Source organism: Podarcis melisellensis (genome assembly GCF_964234715.1).
Source record: "Podarcis melisellensis genome assembly, chromosome: 1".
Taxonomy (NCBI): Eukaryota; Metazoa; Chordata; class Lepidosauria; order Squamata; family Lacertidae; genus Podarcis; species Podarcis melisellensis.
This window is the reverse complement of record NC_138528.1, coordinates 7,660,434-7,680,087: the sequence shown is the minus strand read 5'-3', so window position 1 is coordinate 7,680,087 and position 19,654 is coordinate 7,660,434. Positions and strand designations below refer to the sequence as shown.

The 19,654-nt window shown below is 44.0% G+C and overlaps 1 long non-coding RNA gene across 1 annotated transcript in view; it reads left to right on the top strand.

Annotated features, from left to right (window-relative positions):
• Nucleotides 1-6,908: 6,908 nt before the first annotated feature.
• Nucleotides 6,909-19,654, top strand: part of LOC309373419 — a 36,346-nt gene continuing 23,600 nt past the window's right edge. Inside the window, exon 1 of the long non-coding RNA XR_014170019.1 lies at nt 6,909-7,007. This is a non-coding gene — a long non-coding RNA (uncharacterized lncRNA). The remainder of the gene's footprint in view (nt 7,008-19,654) is intronic.

Here is a 19,654-nt window from a genome sequence, read left to right as displayed (position 1 = left end):
AACACCGGCTGACGCTGGGGAAGTAGTAACTAGCTTTTGTTGGAGGCTGTGCAGCTGGGACGAAAGATCGATTATTAAATGGGACTGTTCAAATGTCATATGATTAGCCGTGCCAAGGACCAGTTCCTCCTTCTGAGGAGAGACTACACTCTTACTGTTGTCCACATCGCATGTTATTTGTGGAATTATTCGCTCTTCGTCTTTAAGTGCTGACGCGCAATCAATCAATGGGTTGAAACGGTTCTGAGTTTCTACCATGTAGGAACAATCCAGTAGATTACTCCCTTCTTTAAAGTGACATGGTTCAACCCTTGTTTGCTTTGATCTCGGAAAGGGAACAGGGGCTATCTCCTCGGAATCGCTAAGACGTTTCCCATATCCCATAATTCAGATAACGAGAAGAGGGGGGATAATATTTCAACGTCAACTCAGGTGATAAATATTTCCCAGGACTAAGACTAATATAAGAATCTCCTTCAAAGCTTATCGCAGGGCCCACCGCGGGTCGGTCTCAGATGAAAGGGAAACTCCCAAAGGCCTCACCTTAAACAGGGGGGTTTCTCTTCGTGCAGCTTAAAGATTTTTCTCCAACATCTAGGTCACCAGGAACAGGCTGACAGAGGATGGTGAAGGGATGAAGGTCCTTTCTCTGACCGATGATGAAGAAGAGTTTGGCCTTTGCTGAGGTACCTGGTGCTGCCTGCTTCCCCCTCTGTCAGGCTTAATTGTTTAGATTTTGTTTTTGATCTGGTTAAACGACTTGGCTCGGAGGGCTCTCACTGCCGCTGCAGCTTTTTTTCTTAGCCCTCAATCCAAAGCAATCCTCCTTCGTCAGACTTAATTAAAATCTGGTATCACACCGGTAGGAAGTCCAGCAATTACTTGTCTAGCAGAATGCAAAACTAAAGTAAATAACTTACTCCAGCAGTTGTAAAATCTAATTCAGAAGAAGAGATTGGAGAGAGCTGGAAAGAGAAACCTTACACGGCAGCCATCTTGAATTCCTCTGTGTTGTTAAAACCCAGCCACCGGAAATCCTCTGGGTGTACTGGAATGAGTAAAAAAGCAGACTCAATGTCACATTTTGCCAGCAGTGCACCATTTCCAAATTTGCGAATCAGTTTGACCGCTTGGTCAAAGGAGGCATACCTCACAGAGCAAAGTTTCTGTGGTATCGCATCGACAGACCCTCCTTTTGGGTAAGAAAGGTTGTGAATCATGCAAAACTCACCGGGTGCTTTTTTGGGGACAATGCCTAGAGGGGATATGTGAAGACCCACTATGGGAGGGATGGAAAAGGGACCAGCTACCCTCCCTGCTTTAATTTCCTTACTAATTTTCTTTCGGGCTACCTCAGGCATCTCCCTCACTGATTTTTTGTTTGGTGGGTCACTTGAATTGGGGGGGGGAGCTACTGGGATCCTAAAACCAGTACTAAAACCTTCCCACAGATACAATGCAGCTGTTCTGTTGGGATAAAGATCCAAAAGAGTTTTTAACAGGGTCAGCTTGATGGGAGAGAAAGCCAGGCCTAGATCAAAATTACTGTTGGTTTCCCTGAGGTCTGAATGGAGCTCCATGGCCACCTCTGGCTCCCTGGCTTGCCCGCCCTGAAAGGGCTGCCTCCCTTTAATGCAGGCAGTGGCTGGGTGGTTTCCGAGGCATTTCTCGCACTCGTGGCTATACTTACAGATAGGCCGCACACAAACCCCTTTGTTGAATTCCCAGCACAGCCGCCTCTGTTTTGCACTGGTCTTCCAGGATTTAGACGACTCCTGGGACTTCTTTTCTACATAAGGACCAACGTGCTCCAACCAGTAGTTCTGGTCCTTCAAGTCCCAGAGCATAGAAGATAACAGAGAAGCATTTCTGCGGAAATCTTCATCATAATTTAGTGCAGCGGTCTCCCCCGCCAATTCCTGCGCCCTCCGAACATGGGCCAGATAAGCAATTAGATGCATCGTGTGCTTGGGATAAGCCGTGCTGAACACACCCATGAACACCTGGAACCCGTCCAGCCAATTTTCAAAATTACATTCGGCTCTGGGTGTTCTGTACCTACGCTTACCATAGTTACGCTTCTTTCCCCCTATATCCGTCAACTTAGCTGGTGGTAACAATGTGAATATGTTGACAAACTCACCATTAAGAATCTTATTTCTCTTCCTCTGAGATAAATGATTCCCCAAGATAAAATCAGTAGACCGGTTTGTGGATGTTTTTACATCTGGAACTAGTGCCCCGTCCTTCCATTCCAGGGAACTGTTAAAGGACTTGCGGTATGAATTAGCCCTCCTTTCGTGCACCCATAAAGGAAGACCTGAGCTATCCTCCCCATGGCCCCAGTACTCCTCCATAGGAGTATCGCTATCTGAGTCAGATGAAGAGGTACCTGATTCATCCTCCAATTCAGACCGCTTACTCTTCTTGCTCTTCTTTGATGTATGCTTCCTTCTTTCCTCTTCCCTGATTGTCTATCCAGCGTGGCTTGTGCCGGTACGCTGGGCGCCTGCGCGTCTTGCCGCCACTGCGCTTCCTCATCTGAAGAGGAGCCTGAGGCGCCCTCAGCTGGTGCCACTTGCGGTGGTGGGTTCTGAAAAAGACTAGGGAGACCTGCGTCCTTTTGTGGGTTAGTAGTACTAGAGCCCTGAGTACCAGCCTTGCCCTTCTTACCCTTCTGACCCCCTTTTGACTTGCCTGAAGTGGCGGTTTGTGCTCGCATATTGGGCCAGTCTGTTGAATCATTGGCTGCTCTCAGAACTGCTGCGGTGGCCGCCAAGGTGCCGGGGCGATCCAAATCACTAGGTGGAGTATCCGGGATGCATTCTTGGGTGAGCGCCACCGGTGCCGCTGCCGCCTGGCCTGCAGGCCTGCATTGCCTATAAAATGCCTCAAAAGCAGTGAAGAACTGTGCAAATGCCTGTGGGTTACATGGCATTACCAGGGCCTGAGACCCCTCCCGGTTCCCGGAATTCTGCTGGTTTTCTTGCCACCGAGGGTGTTCGGACACTGGAGTGAAGGCAAATCCACAAGAAAGCCACGACCCTGCAAAACACAATTCTAAAGAAAGGTGAGCACGAGGTCAAGCACAGGATCCCAATACAAACCTAAAATGTGCTGGCTGGCCGGCAAAAGAGGGCGAACCCCGCCACGCCCCCCCAGCCACACGATTGGCTGGCTGGGCAGACAACGCGGCCAGGATTCCCCTGCTCTCGCGGGGGCTGCGACCCGGCCCCCGTGCACGTGGGGTGGGTGTAAAGCCCGCAACCCCACCTCCTTGGCCAGGTCCGGAAGTGGCTTTCCTATTTCCCCATTTCCCCATTCCTTTTTCATTGATTTCCTCATTTACACCTCTAAATTTCAGGTTAAGTTGCTTTTGATGCATCTCCAATAAGGCTAAATTGTCCCAGACCTTCTTCTGTGTTTTGTTTAAATCTACCACTTCATCTTTAATTTTCTCCATCTCTTTCTTGTTTTCTTTAACTTCCTTTTGAATCCTTTTCATTGATTCCTCAATCGTCTTGGACCTAACAATCAAGTCTTTAATTTTATTTGAGAGTTCTCCCACCACTCCCTTTATTTTTTTATCCGTTTCCTGTACTTCTAATTTTTTCTCCATATGCTGTTCATTCTGTTTAAATTCCTTATTTTTAACCACAAAATATCCAAATCTTTAATCTCTTCTTGTCTAGAAATTTTCCTTTCACCTGGTGTCCCCCCAATTTTTCCCCATTTCCCCTTGACATTTTCAGTCTGTTGCTGTAATACTCAATTTTGTCCACTAGAGGGCAGGGAAAGTCTCCACAAAACAAAACAACTTTGTAATTTCAACACTGTACCTCTAGATGTCCCCCTCTCACTCCCTCCTCCACAGTGACTTTCACTTTTATCTCTTTGTTCCCAACTCCAATTAATACCAAATCCTTAACAATTCCACTTCAATAATTTGTTACAAAAATAAAGGAGCAGAAAAAAACATAGAAAAAATACATAAAGACTCCTATTATTAGTCCAATTAAAAGTCCTCTTCTGTTCTTCTATTCTTCCATAAAATCCTAACTCAGTCTTTCAATAAAGTCTTCAGCCCCTTGATCAGCCTAATCTACGTAATGGAAACGCAACAGGAGAAAAAAGAAAAACCCTTAACTCAGTCTTTCAATAATATCTTCAGCCCCTTAGTCGGCCTAATCCACCACGATGAAGGTACAGAGGGAGAAGAAGACGAAAAGAAACCTTAAAATTTTTATATCTCAGTATTTATCTCTGGCCTCTTATTAATTTAATCCATCATCATATCTTTCAATGGGTTTACTAATTGTTCACTTAGCTTTTTGTAATATTTTGCCGTTAATCCATCTGGTCCTGGAGACTTTTTGTCCAAGTTATTGCCTCTAATACTTCTTGAACTGTTATTTGGGTATTTAAAATCACTAATAGTTCCTCTTTTATTTTTGGCAGATTACTATTTTTTATATATTCCTCTATTTAAAAAGTTTTCTCATTTCCTTTCTTATACAATTCTGAAAAGTATTTCACGAATGCTTCTCTTATTTTCTTCATTTTATCTGTAATTTTTCCATTTATATTGATTTTATTTATAAAATTTATTTGTTCACTTCTTTCAATTGCCACGCTAGCAGTTTTCCTGATTTATTGGCATGTTCAAAATATTTCTGTTTCATTCTTTTTATTTTCCAACTGATTTCTTATTTAACTATCATGGAGTATTGGGTTTGTAATATCCTAATTGCCTGCTTTACTGACTATTAGCTTTTTTTTTTGCAACTCCTCCTTTTTTATAATTTCATCTATAATTTTTTTCCTATTTCCTTTCAATTGAATTTTGTTGTATAAACAATCCCCTCATCACTACCTTACTTCCATCCCAGATCATTTGTGATTTAGTCTGGCCCTGGAGATTTATTTCAAAATAATCCCCCAAGGTCATCTTTGCTTTTTCCATAAAATTTTGGTCTTCGAATAAATCTTCATTCAGTCTAAATGTAATTTGACTTTCCTTTTGAATTTCCATTATCATGGAATTGTGATCTGATAATGTTCTGGGATCAATTTCAACTTTTATTTATTTTATTTAACTTTGGAACGTGTCCAGAGGAGGGCAACCAAAATGGTCAAAGGCCTGGAAATGATGCCTTATGAGGGACGGCTAAGGGAGCTGGGCATGTTTAGCCTGGAGAAGAGGAGGTTAAGGGGTGATATGATTGCCATGTTCAAATATATAAAAGGATGTCACATAGAGGAGGGAGAAAGGTTGTTTTCTGCTGCTCCAGAGAAGCGGACACGGAGCAATTGATCCAAACTACAAGAAAGAAGATTCCACCTAAACATTAGGAAGAACTTCCTGACTGTAAGAGCTGTTCGACGGTGGAATTTGCTGCCAAGGAGTGTGGTGGAGTCTCCTTCTTTGGAGGTCTTTAAGCAGAGGCTTGACAACCATATGTCAGGAGTGCTCTGATGGTGTTTCCTGCTTGGCAGGGGGTTGGACTTGATGGCCCTTGTGGTCTCTTCCAACTCTACGATTCTATGATTCTCTTTGGAAATCCATAAAGTGTCTATCCTTGAACTGCTATCATGGACATAAGAATGAAAAGTGAACTGTTTATCGAACAAATGTTTTACTCTCCAGATATCTATCAAATTTAAGCTTTGAACCAAATCAAAAAAGTCTTTGGTAATCTGCCTTCTTTTGTATCTCTTTTCCTAGCTGATCTATTCTTTTCTAATGATGGAACGCCATTTAAATCTCCTGTTAAGATAATTTTTTGATCTGCATATTCAAGTAATTCTGTTTCTACTTTTTTAAAGCAAACTGCTTTTTTCTCTTTTGGAACAAGAAGTAATCTTCTTTGAAACGAGAAGTAATCGACTAGAAATATTATCTTGTGGAAATAAACTAAATAATAATAAAAAACGCTTAAGGGGAAAAAATAGAAAAACCTAAAATTGAACAAAGCCTCAACGGGATGCTGGCTACAAACCTTGTTTGGCCATATATCAAACAGGACAGTTCATACATGGAATAAGACAGAAAGATAAGCAAAACCAACACAGACAATTAGTGGAAAATTGTATACTTCTCTTCAATAATTCCTTTCCTTTTCAAGAAGGTGGCGGTGAATGGAGAATAGTCCAACTTTATAATTGTAATCCAATATGTTATAGTCCTTTAACTTTGTAATCCAGTATATTATAGTCCAAATCTTCAAATTTTAAGCTTTAAGAGATATGCATCCAAAAATGTCAGAAAACGTTAAAAAGTTACATATTGGCAAGGAGTGTTGCAATAAATTTCCCTGGTCTTCAGTAAGCAATTATATCCAATCCAACTCCAGCTATTCCAGGTTCTCTTTTCTTCCTGGGGAATTCCTTTCCTAATATGATAGAGAGTTTTCTTGCTTAGCTGTGGTTTTGTGCCTCCAAGTTCCAGGGTTTAAAGTTTTCCTTTCTGCGACTCTATTCTCAGGACTCTGAGAGTTTGTTTTATTATGCCCTATTCCATGTCTTCCCAACAAAGACCGAAACGCATTAGATAAAAACTCTCCACCTCAGTCGGATTGCAACTTCTGTACCTTACAGGAAAATTGCATCTCCACATATGCTACCCAGTCTTTAAACTTGGAGAACACCCCTCCCTTATGTTTCATAGGATAAACCCAGCAAAACCTTGTAGCATCAGTTATTGCAGGCACATATCGGGAATTACCCCTTCTAGGTTTAAAAGGACCACATACATCAGCATGGACTAGCTGAAAAGGTTTCTCGCTTACTCTCTGACTGTGAGGTTAAGATCCTCTGTGTGTCATGGTCCGGCGATCAAAGTCCCGGCAGGGGACGTCAGGACCGGGGGGCAAGATGGCGGGGTGGGAGCAGGACCGGGGGTCCAGAAGCCAAGAGTCAGGAAGCCAAGAGTCCAAGAGTCAGAGAGCCGGGAGTCAAGAAGCCAAGGGTCTGAGGGTCAAGAAGCAAGGAGTCACAAAGTCAAGGGTGTGAGGATCAAGAAGCAAGGAGTTCCGGTTGGTCGCCCATTATGGCAGACAGGAGCTTCAGAATCAGGCCCCAGACTAGGTTCAGCGGCCGCCTGAGGCAAAGGGTGCAGTGCGGTCTCAGACTCCTCTGGCTCTGAGTTCGAGCCCGAGTCCCAGGCCATCACAGCCTGGAACTGCCCGAATCTATAATCCAAGTGTTGTGTCGTTAATCTTCTGAACACTTGACCACCGTGGTGATGAATTGCGCTGTCTCTGCTTCTGCTGCCAACGTCTCTGACCTTCAGAACCTGCCGCCTCAGATGCTTTGTAGAACCACATCTGTAGCAGTGATGCACAGCAAACGCAGACTCCTCGCTGATAGCTTCTCAAGAACGCTGAGACAGCTGCTCAAACTACAGGCATTTCTCACAGACCAACTACCCACCGTTACATCCAGAGTTGCTGGCTGCCTGCACTCCTACTTCTGTCATTCCTCAAGCAAAGACTCTCCTCCCTGCAAGAGAGGGGAGTGGTTGTGGGCGGGAGCCCGAGCTCCGCCCCTGCCTCCACCTCACCTGGCTGGCACCCACGCCCCTCAGCAGGCATCCAACCAGGTGCCTGAGGGGGGGCGTGTTCAGCAGCCTTTTGCTGCGGCGCCAGCCTTCGCTCGACCTCATTCTTTGTCCTCTCGCCGCGAGTCACCCACCCTCCACTCCCTTTGAGTTAGGGCTTAGGTCACTGGCCTTGCTATGGACCTTAGGTTGGTCGCCCTGGTTGTCTAGGGGGCCCGGTAGGAGTTTTTCCATTTGGCATTAGGCCTTTTTGTTTTTTTCGCCTACCTCGTAGCAATCGTCACAACTTTTGTGGTATTGGTGGGTAGGTTAGGCATTGGAATAATGTGTTGTGCTGTGTCGAAGTGCTAGGTGTGGCCATCGCCTATGCCTTCAATTTTTAGGGGTATTCCGTTAAAGGAATCTGGCGGTCGTGTATTCTGTCCGATGCTTGTTTGGCGGGAGGCCATGGCACGACCCTCGGTGACATCAGGGGTGAGCCTATAGTTGGATTGGCATCAACAGGCTCCACCTACTGGTGAATAAACCCACTTGTTCCAGAAATCCAATGCCTAAGCCAATACCTTTTCACTGCTGTAATCAATAAAATTGTGGCCTTTCCTTGCCCATTAACCTTATATCACGTGTCCTTGTGTATTCTTTCCACATTGCGGGGGTCGGGTCCTCGAACCACAACCTTCCACTGACAGTCCAGAGTCAAATCCCGCTCACGCATAGACTCCAGTGAAAGAACAAGATTGTCCCAACTTGTGAAGAGAACTCAAAATTATGCAGACCTTCTCTTCTTCCTGTCAATTGCAACCTCTCTCCTGAAGAGCAACAAACTTCATATACAACTCATGACGATGGTCCTGCATTGACACACCTGGTTGAAGTAGAGATTTATAAAGAGCTTTTCTAAGCAAAAGCTTTGGACTGGCTGTTTTCTGCACATGGAGATTTCGCAGAGGCGCCCACACAGCTTTCGCAGAGTTGCACTCACACACATGGGGCAACTGTAAATCATCCAGCCCCAGGACAATAGTGGCTCTCACCCTCTGGTCCCGCTCTATCTCCTCGGCATCAGGTTTCAGAGGAGGTTTGGCTACAGCATCCCAGAGATCTCTGTAGAGTAGCTTGCATCCGCTGGGACCACAACAAGTAAATGTTATTGTTCAGCAGTTCGAAAGGCAACGCAAATGGATGTGCCATGCTTTTGGAGCAGTGTTTCCTCAAACCCAGAACCAGTATGACCACTCACAGCTCCAGCTGAGAATCAGCTACAGCATACAACAGCAGGTGTCTGTGTTAGTCAGCATCCAGTCATCCTGTAATAAATAATAATGATAATGATGATGATAATAATAATAATAATAATAATAATAATAAATTATTATTTGTACCCCACCCATCTGGCTGTGTTTCCCCAGCCACTCTGGGCAGCTTCCACAAATACCAAAAATGCACCGATCAGCTCTTAGCATTGACTCCATGACACTCTACCACTGATCACCACCGACACGTCCTCATCAACTCCTTCGATAGGAATCTGGGAGACTTCCGACCCTTGCGTCCACAACTTGGCTAGCACCTTGCAGACATACAGCGCACCATAACCTGTTGATGGATCTCAACCGTAACTCTTGCTACCAGCTGCCAAATCAATGAATTCCAGGACGATGAACAGGAACAGAACTTGCTGACGAGTAACTTGATTTTTAGTTAGTTTTATTATATACAGCAGAGTAAAGCATAGCTTTGTACAAGGTACTATATACACAGACGAGATTCAAACTCCTACTCAAAACTCCAACAAAACTGCTGTGTCATACTGCTTATAAGGGAGAACTTAGCCAATCACCACCTGTTGCTAGGCTTCCCTGTCCCCAAGCAGACTTTCTCGCATACTCTGTTTAACTTGGCTTGTTGCCAACCTACTAAGTGTCTACTCCAAAAGCTGTATGCACTCAATGTCTCAACAGAACCTATTATCGTTTTCCCTTAGGGCCTCTGTTATGATACTATAATTCTGTCTCTTTTGGGATTTCCTTGTATATTTAGTTTCTCCCTTCAGTCACTAACTTCCTTTTTTGTAGAATCTTATCTTTAAGTAATCTAGAATTCAAGAAAATCATACAGTCACCTAGCCCTTTATACGTCTTAGATTTGTCAGTCCTTATTTTGAATAAGTAGAGACATCACCTTGCCAACAAAGGTCCGTATAGTAAAAGCTATGGTTTTCCCAGTAGTGATGTATGGAAGTGAGAGCTGGACCATAAAGAAGGGAGATCGTCGAAGAATTGATGCTTTTGAATTATGGTGCTGGAGGAGACTCTTGAGAGTCCCATGGACTGCAAGAAGAAACCGATCCATTCTTAAGGAAATCAGCCCTGAGTGCTCACTGGAAGGACAGATCGTGAAGCTGAGGCTCCAATACTTTGGCCACCTCATGAGAAGAGAAGACTCCCTGGAAAAGACCCTGATGTTGGGAAAGATGGAGGGCACAAGGAGAAGGGGACGACAGAGGATGAGATGGTTGGATAGTGTCTTCGAAGCCACAAACATGAGTCTGACCAAACTGCGGGAGGCAGTGGAAGACAGAAGTGCCTGGCGTGCTCTGGTCCATGGGGTCACGAAGAGTCGGACACGACTAAACGACTAAACAACAACATTTTGAATATTTTGTCTATGTCTAAGAGCAGTTCTTCCTCTTCAACTCCCAACCAATTTGCCAGTTCTTTTATTAATTTCATTCCTATGTCTTCCTCTTGCATCTCTGGGAGACCTCTGAGGCACAGAATTGGCACATTGCGCTCATGCTCCAGGAGGCCTGATATAGTACGCCAAGAGAGGGAGGTGTCTTTGTCGCGCAAGGCCTTTATTAAGCTGAGCCAAGCATTTCTTTCTGCTTTTTGTCTTTTCCATTCTATTGGAAGATTATACTTCTGTCTGAGGGAGACATATTGTGCTGGTCCCGGGGGGGGGGGAGGGGTTACCATGAGGCGTGGTCAGAGTCCGGTCCTGGGTCGAGGGTCTGGAGACTGTCCACCAAGGGTGAAGCGGGGTCCAAAGCAAGAAGCCAGGCGTGGTCGGGAAGTCCGGAAAAACAGGTCTGGGTGCTGGCATAAACAGGTTTCCAACGACGTTGCTCCCGCAACCTGGGACTGGGCTGTCTGGCTTTTATCTCCTCTGAGGCATAGGGCGGTCCCGGCCCACAGGTGACTCACCTCTCCTGTCCTTAAGGTGAGCACTCCTCCTGAGAGAACCCAGTTCCCTCTGCCTCTCTGCCCTGAGTCTCTGCAGCTCAGGAGAGGCTGGAGGGTTACTGGACCCAGTAGCTGGGATTCCTCCGGTTCAGCCTCTGAATCAGATTCCCAGGCCATCACACATATGCAGTGAATAGGGGTGGAATTTAGAGTTCCTATATTTGCGGTAAACTCTCTTCAGGTGTCTTTTAGCCTGTTTGCACTCATTGTCAAACCACCTGGTAGATTCCATTTGCCTTTTTGAATTTTATTTTGAAGCAATTGCTAATCCGTTTAGCTGGGCTTGCAACTGTCCCTGCTATTATTTAGCCTCTCCGCCAGGTGGCGCTGCTGCACCACAAACAGCAGATATACAAACCAGCCAAATTGCAAAGGTGAAAGGCAAAGGAATAACAAAATCAAAAACAACAGCAAAACCACTGTAATTGACTGGCAAAAAGAGGAACAAGAGCAGTCCCTTTTAATGAGGCTGCTCCCCCCCTTTTAAATAAATTGATCTAGACAATAGCGGTCACAACAAATTACCACTAAAATGGCTGTTCGCGCCAAAATAAACTGCCCAAGATGCCACTCAAACTAGTGCAGTTTTAACAAGAATTAACTCCACAAATAGCGCTTGCAAAACCGCCCCTTCAATTTAGTGTTGTGCTACATTAACCTGCACAAAAACTCAACAGGTCAAATAATAAGACACCCAAGTTAGCTACGCTCTCCGCAATAACAAAGCAAAGATTTCCTTTGCAATACAATTCAAATGCCACAAAATCCTCTTCACAAACAAACCTTGCAACCCAATTCAAATAAAGTAAAATTGGCAACAAGGAACACACCCTCAAACCCAATTCCCCCCCCAGCCCCCCAATAAGCCACTACCTCCTCCCCCCCGCTTCTTCCCCCACCCTCAAAATACAAGTTTGACTTTACAATTCTTAATGTGCAACCACAATAACAACTAAAGTCCAAAAAAGACCCAAGCGCTAAGCGCCCCAAATTGGAGTTAGGAAAACGGAGTGCAGATTGGAGATAAGGAATGACAGCTCAGAGCAAAATACAGTGGTACCTCAGGTTACGTATGCTTCAAGTTACATACGCTTCAGGTTACAGACTCCGCTAACCCAGAAATAGTGCTTCAGGTTAAGAACTTTGCTTCAGGATGAGTTTAAGAACAGACCTCTGGAATGAATTAAGTACTTAACCCGAGGTACCACTGCAGAGGGCAACGAAGCAGGAACACAGGCAAAATAATGAACACACAAACAACAGGTCTATGGGGTCGGGGGTTATCAGGCAAGCTGGCTAAACAATTCCTTTATGGTTTTGGGCAAGGGGAAGGCAGAAGCAGCGAAACCACTTCTGAGGGGTGTGGGGTGGAAAAAATAATGCCGCAACGGCGCTGCTCCGGAGGGCTAGGGGATGAAGATTAACGCGACAAATGGAAGGATATAAAATGGCAAAAGAAGCCTTTCTGTAAGGTTAATGTACTGAAAAGGTAAAGGAATTAATTGACAGTTGACAAGAATTATAGCTATGGCCTTTGAAGAATGCAGGTGACAGAAGTCTCAGCTCTGTTTGGCAGCACGAAGCAGGAGCCTGGCACACGTTGTGCTGCCACTTTTATACTTTCCTCCACTATCACCCTTTGATATGATTGGGCAATAGCCCTGGGTGATTGTGGTGCCACCCGGCGTGAGGGTGACAGCTCCAGCCACGCCAGGGTGGGGGGAACCAGGTTGAGAGCCTGCCCGCAACCAGGACCATCTATTGAGATGATCCCATTCTTGAAAGTATTGCTGCATGGTCTGCATAGAGCAGAACAGAGATGTGTTTGGGGGAGTGAAAGTTTGTATTATGGAGGTGGCCCACCATGGAACTGATGTAGAAATTAAATAAGAGTGGGGCCAGTATGCAGCCTCGCTTGACATCTTAGTTTCAATGGCATTGGTGAGATGGCCCCGGGGAGTTACATCTTACTTTGAGTGAGGTCCAAAGAGTTGTGGTTGTTAATGCAGACATCCACGCATTGGTAAATTCAGATTCAAGTAGCTTGACTTTAGATTGGAAAAATTACCGTATTTTTTGCTCTATAAGACTCACTTTTTCCTTCCTAAAAAGTAAGGGGAAATGTGTGTGCGTCTTATGGAACGAATGCAGGCTGTGCAGCTATCCCAGAAGCCAGAACAGCAAGAGGGATTGCTGCTTTTCCTGCGCAGCGATCCCTCTTGCTGTTCTGGCTTCTGAGATTCAGAATATTTTTGTCCTTGTTTTCCTCCTCCAAAAAATAGGTGCGTCTTGTGGTCTGGTGCGTCTTATAGAGCAAAAAATACGGTAACCTATGCTGCCAATTCTGGTAGTAGAACAGTATGAAGTAAGCAGCACATAAGCGACACAAAAAACACTACCAAACCATCCTATGTTTTAAATCTTATATTAATAATCCAAAAATTGAGAGAACAAGGTACAAGATCTACTACAGAAGCCACAAACAAAAAAACTCATTCAAATTGTGTCCAAAAGGAAGATTCGGTCTTTAAAGTTCCTTAAGCCAGGCTCCTGTAGATATCAACAAAGGTTAAGCTAAATATTTAATTTCTTTCTTAAGTTGCTTAAGTCAAGAAAGAACTTAGCATATGAAGTTGAATGTATGTAAATACACCAAAATCTTGAGGGAGATTTTGGCTTCAGTTTGGGGCAACATTTCAGGGTGTGGGAAAAATTCAGTGCCTGCACTTCTTGCCAGGCCCACCCTTGGGCCCACACCTGTGAATTCTGCATTCAGATCCTCTGGACCTTTGTATTTATTTGCCATGCTTATATCCTCCTTTTTTAAACAAAACACTCAAGGTATTTTACATTTTATAATAATAGTTTGCAAACCAAACAACTCCCAACACCCTAGACAAACAGCAGCTCCAAGAATTATTTGGGAGACGCAATGATGGTTTAAAGTGGCACGATACTGATTCAAATGCATAGTTCAGATGAAGCCTAACTCAAGAAGATGTTTCAGAATTTGCCTGCAATAAAACACCAGCCTGGAGCTTTTGTTGGGGCATTTCGTGCCAAGCACGGCACTGTAAAAATATGTTACCTTCTGCAATCCTGTTGTGATTGAGGTTGCTGCCTTTTCAACTGGCCTGCTCTTCCTGTCTATATATAGAGCTGTAGCTCAGTGAGAGAACATCTTTGTGTGCCGAGGGTTCAATCCCCAGCATCTTGCCCCCCTGTCCGAAACCTTGGAGAGTCGCTGACAGTTGGCGTCAACAGTATTGAACTAGATGGACCATTGGTCTCGCTCAACAGATGACAGCTTCCTATTTTCCTATAGCATGAAGCAGCATAAGATACTTTGCTCAAAAATCACACCGGCAAAATTAGGGAAAATGTATAAAACAGGAAATAAGGCTTGCTGGAAGTGTAAAATCAAAGAAGGCAATTTCTATCATATGTGGTGGACGTGCGAAGAAATGAAGAAATATTGGGAACTTATTTATAATGAGTTAAAAAAAATATTTAAATACACTTTCCCCAAAAGTCCAGAGGCCTTCCTACTAGGAATAATTGGGGATGAAATCAAAAAAGAAGATAAGACATTATTCCAGTATGCTACAGTTGCGGCTAGAATATTAATTGCTCAAAATTGGAAAAATTCCAAACACCCCAACGATTAGAGATTGGCAGATAAAATTATTTGAATTTGTTGAATTAGCGAAAATGACACAAAAAATCAGAAACCAAAAAAATACAAAGTTTATTAGTGATTGGAATAAATTTATGGTATATATCGAAGGGAATTATAGAAACTTAAAAACTATAGCAGGTATGATCTCACGATGTGTAAACCATTAACAATTATCAGCTGCAGGAAAAAGAAAGTATTTATATTACGAAGCCTGAAATCAGGAGGGATGGAGGTCAATAGGTGTGTGGAGGAAAGATATAAATGTTTAAAGATATAAAGATTTAAGTGGGAAGACAAAGAACTGTAACGGAAACTGATGTTATATTTATGTTATGTTTGGATATTCTTTTTGAAATGGTTGATTTGTTTTCTTCTTTGGTTATCTAAGTGAAACTCAATAAAAAGAAATGGGGGGAAAAAATATCCGTGTTCTCCCCCGTCATTCTACATCTCAGGCAGAAGGGTTGTTGCTTTCCTCACTTGGTTCTGACAACTCCTGGCTTCTGATAACGTAACAGAGAGAAAGCGGGCTCAGGGAATTGGTCATTCTGGAAAACAGATTGGCCAGAAGTATCGGACACTTGGAAAAAAAACAACGGACTCTTGGGAAGGTTTTGCAAACAACAGCTCAAATTCCAGGGCAAACAGAAAGTCCTCCAGCCTTCTTGGTGAAAGCTTCCTACCAGTATTATTCCCAGAGGCAGGATATACTTCGCATTTTGCCTCCTCTTAAATGCATTAGGGATGGTTTTAGGTTTCACTTGATGTATTCCTCCCAGTGCTTCTGTTTGCCCCATTATGAAATAAGGGATTTCCTTTCTCTTTGTTTCCATTCCCATCCCTTGTACTGTTTCGTAGCTGCTCCCCGTGCTTTTCTTTCACCTTTTAAAAAAGGAGGCTTGAAATGATGTTTATTTCCCCAGTGCTGATGGTGTTTAGAACAGCTAACCCCTTGCCACGAAGTAAGTAAAACACCCATCCCTGATGCCTGCTCAGCCTGAAACCTTCCCAAGATAGAACAACAGTAAAGAATCTTGTGATACTTCCAAGACTTCCAGCAATCTTGTAGCTGCTGTTGGTAATATGAAATATTTACACCTTCTGTCTGTGTGGAGGGAGTCCAGAACTTACAGCATGGTCATTTCAAGAAAGGTTTGTTCCCCACAGCAAGGCCTCTCTCCCAGCCAGCCTTCAGCCAGCCTGCCCAAAATGGATCTGTCCCTTTCCTCTCCTCCTTTTCCCCAGCACACCTTGCTCTAAAGGCACTTTTCCTGACACCTCAAACGCACACCCCTTCACCATGGCAACCTCTGTCTGCCCAGGCCCAAGAATTCTTAGATGGGCTAGCAACAACTTTTGTCATGTTAATGCCTCTATTTTTTCAGGTGAGGCCCTGGCTTGAAAAGGAAGCTTAGCCTGTATTTTCCACTGGCCTGCAATTTTCTCTTCAATACTCCCAACTAATAAAAATCCTACCATTTATTAATGGGGTTTTTTTGGGGGGGGCTCCCCTATAAGTCTAAAAGTCAGGGATGAGTCCAGGAGGCAGGATTCTGCATCCCTACCCCCTCTTTTTTAATGTTAATATCAAATATCAATACTGAAAAGTTTTCAGTTATAAAGATGCAAAGAAAAAACAAAAAGGACACAAAAATGAGTAGAGAAAAAAATATACGTGAATAGATCTCCACCCCCTCTTCATTTTGCTTTGACAGACGTGAGCTGTGTGAATAGAGCTGTACTCACCACAATGCTGTGATGTAGCCCCACAAGTGAGAGCGCCCCGAGCCAAACTCAGTATGTGTTGGGGAGTGGCTTCAAATCTGCTTTAATGACAACTTGTGAATCATCAGCACTGCTTCCAAGGATTCACCTTGCCACTATTCAGAGATGAGATGCGTTCTGCTATACGGAAAAGGGGAACACAATTCAAAACTGCATTCAAAAGGACACGGTAAAGTCTTTGCTTGTTTGACGCCTTGTTTAGTTGCAGGCGCACGGGGTGCGTTGCTTCACAACTTCCTCTTGCACAAGTTCCCCAGGATTAGAAGAAGAAGAAGAGTTTGGATTTGATATCCCGCCTTTCACTCCCTTTAAGGAGTCTCAAAGCGGCTAACATTCTCCTTTCCCTTCCTCCCCCACAACAAACACTCTGTGGGGTGAGTGGGGCTGAGAGACTTCAAAGAAGTGTGACTAGCCCAAGGTCACCCAGCAGCTGCAGGTGGAGGAGCGGAGACACGAACCCGGTCCCCCAGATTACGAGACTACCGCTCTTAACCACTACACCATACAGCTTGTTTTGGACCTATCCATTCTGAAGAAAATCAGCCCTGAGTGCTCACTGGAAGGACAGATCCTGGAGCTGAGGCTCCAATACTTTGGCCACCTCATGAGAAGAGAAGACTCCCTGGAAAAGACCCTGATGTTGGGAAAGATGGAGGGTACAAGGAGAAGGGGACGACAGAGGACAAGATGGTTGGACAGTGTTCTCAAAGCTACGAACATGAGTTTGACCAAACTGTGGGAGGCAGTGGAAGACAGGAGTGCCTGGCGTGCTCTGGTCCATGGGGTCACAAAGAGTCAGACATGACTAAATGACAAACAACAACTACTATATATATATATATATATTTGCTTTCGTAGATTTTCACGGGTACAGGAATGCAGGTTTTGGTGTCCTCGGGTGTCTTCCCGTGTAAAAGTTGGGGTGTCTAGGCGACGTTTCGACGAGGTCTCACTCGTCATCTTCAGGCTGGCAAGAAGCCGAAAGCACCAGCCTGAAGATGACGAGTGAGACCTCGTCGAAACGTCGCCTAGACACCCCAACTTTTACACGGGAAGACACCCGAGGACACCAAAACCTGCATATATATATATATATACACATACACATACATATCAAATTCTATCTTGTCTCATTGTGAGTTACATCCTTCATGGAGGGTAAGGCTATCAATGGCTACTGGGCCTGATGTCTGTGCCTGATGTCCTCTATAGCTGGAGGCAGTAATGCCATTGAGTGCTAGAGAACATGGCTGGGGAGAATGCTGTCACCTGCCGGTTCTGCTTGGCCACTATGAGAACAGAGTATTGGGCTAGCCGGAGCCCTTGACCTCATTCAACAGGCTGTTCTCCTGCCTGGTGCAGAACACACACACCTTTTCATTTTTTAATTTTTTAAAAAAAGATGTTTGACAAGACGGTAAAGCACATGCCGGGTTAACCAATAGCACAGAAAGCACACTGAAGTTAAAATGTGAATATAAATGTTCCATTTCTGCAAGGCCAATATAATCTTCGTACGTGCATATCAAAAGCACATTGTTATATTGGATTGGGCAAAATGAATATTGTTTTCTTATATGGCGGACAGATGAAGAATTGAAAGTAAATCATATTTTTCTATCTCTCTCTTTTCTACTCTCTTTTCTTTAATTCTTTAATAATAATAATACCTTTATTGTTATTGTACAACCTGTACACAATGAAATTAAACAAGCCTCCCCCCCAAAAAAAATCACTCAGTTTCATTGCACTCTGTGTGCTTATCGAACAACACACCACCTCGCAAGTCAATTTCGCTATGTTATTTTCTGTTCAACAGCCTAACAGCCCATGGATAGAAGCTATTTTTTAGCCTGTTGGTACGGCTGATTGTGCTTCAATATCTCATTCCTGAGGGTAGAAGATTAAAGAGGTGATGGCTGGGGTGTGAGTCATCCCTGAGAATTTTTCTCACTCTCCTAAGGCAACAATCCCTTGCGATGTCATCTAGCGGACTCAAGGGATATCATTTATCTATTTCTCTCCCCTCCCCCTCTTCTTTGGTGTTTTTATTGTATCTAGATAAAAGTCTTGGTTTGGTTTAAAAATGAGAGAAGATATTAAATTTTGTATTTTCCTCTATGAACCTTATTATTATTATTTTTTAGTGCATTAAAGTCATTCAACACACTGTTTGAGAGGACTGTGGTCCATGTCTGTTTAGAAGGCACTCAACTAGAGGGAGATGGTTTAAGCATCAGGTCCCCCTCCAGCGCCCAGAAGAGTGGAATAATTGGCTGGGCTGCTAGAGAGTTTGCAAAGAGGATCTTCAACTAGCCATTTAGGTGGATTAAATAAGTGCATGGGGGACGTCGAGGAAATAATTGTGGATTTGGTTCGATGCAACATGGAGATGGAGAACACTGTGGATTCTCAGAGGATGCATCTAGAAGATGACTGTGCTGTCCGGAAGACAGAATCCAGAAAGTCAATCTCCGTTCGGACATTTGACATCAGATCTTATCTTCCTACAATAAACAGATCAGAGGAGTCGCTGTCTCTCTTTCCTTTCCCAGGAAGGAATGTGGGCTCCCATTTGTCTAGCTCTGCCATCCCAAGTTTATTTTTAGTTTTCATGTGTTGGGTTGGTGAGGTCAGCAGCTGAAACATGTTTTGAGCATATGCTGCCCAAATCTGCCTGAGATCTGAATTGCCCTTGGCTTGGGGACAGCCTAAAGGAACATAACTGAAGGCGGAGGAGGAGAGTGTTTTGTTAAGAGTTCAAACAGCTAAATATTCTAATTTATTGCAACCATCATGTGTACATTGGATACCAAGAAAGTAGGGGGGCGGGCAAGGAGAAAAACAACAACGCACGCTTCGAGTGTTTGGTCCAAAATAAACCAGAGAATTAAAAAATCCAGGATGAAAGTGTCTTACTGGCTGGCCTGTTACTTGTTTCCATTAATTCTCCCATGCAGGATGTTATTTTTACAGTTCAAGGATTAATTCTTCATTTCCAGTTCTAGGAAATGGATTGGATTTCAAAGCCACCATCCAAAACACTGAGGCACTCGAGGGCTGAAATTTTTGAGGGCCAACTACCATTGCTGCCTTTGGGTTGCATCTGCGGGCACAGGACTTAAAACAAGATGTTCAGTGGAGAGTTCAGGTCTGGGAATACTTTTGTTTAACCCTCGCCCAGCTCAACTTCCCCTTGCCCTTTGCTTCCTTCCCAGAGTTCCTTTTGCCCAGCCTAAGATTCTGGATGCAGGATAGCTGCCGTTACAGTGAAGAATCCTGTTTACCTCTTCTCTCAGGTGCCACTAATAGGGACTAGAGGTGTCAAATAACTCTGACAAAAGCGGGAGCAGTAATTGTCGATGCTCACTTATTTGCCCCATGTCT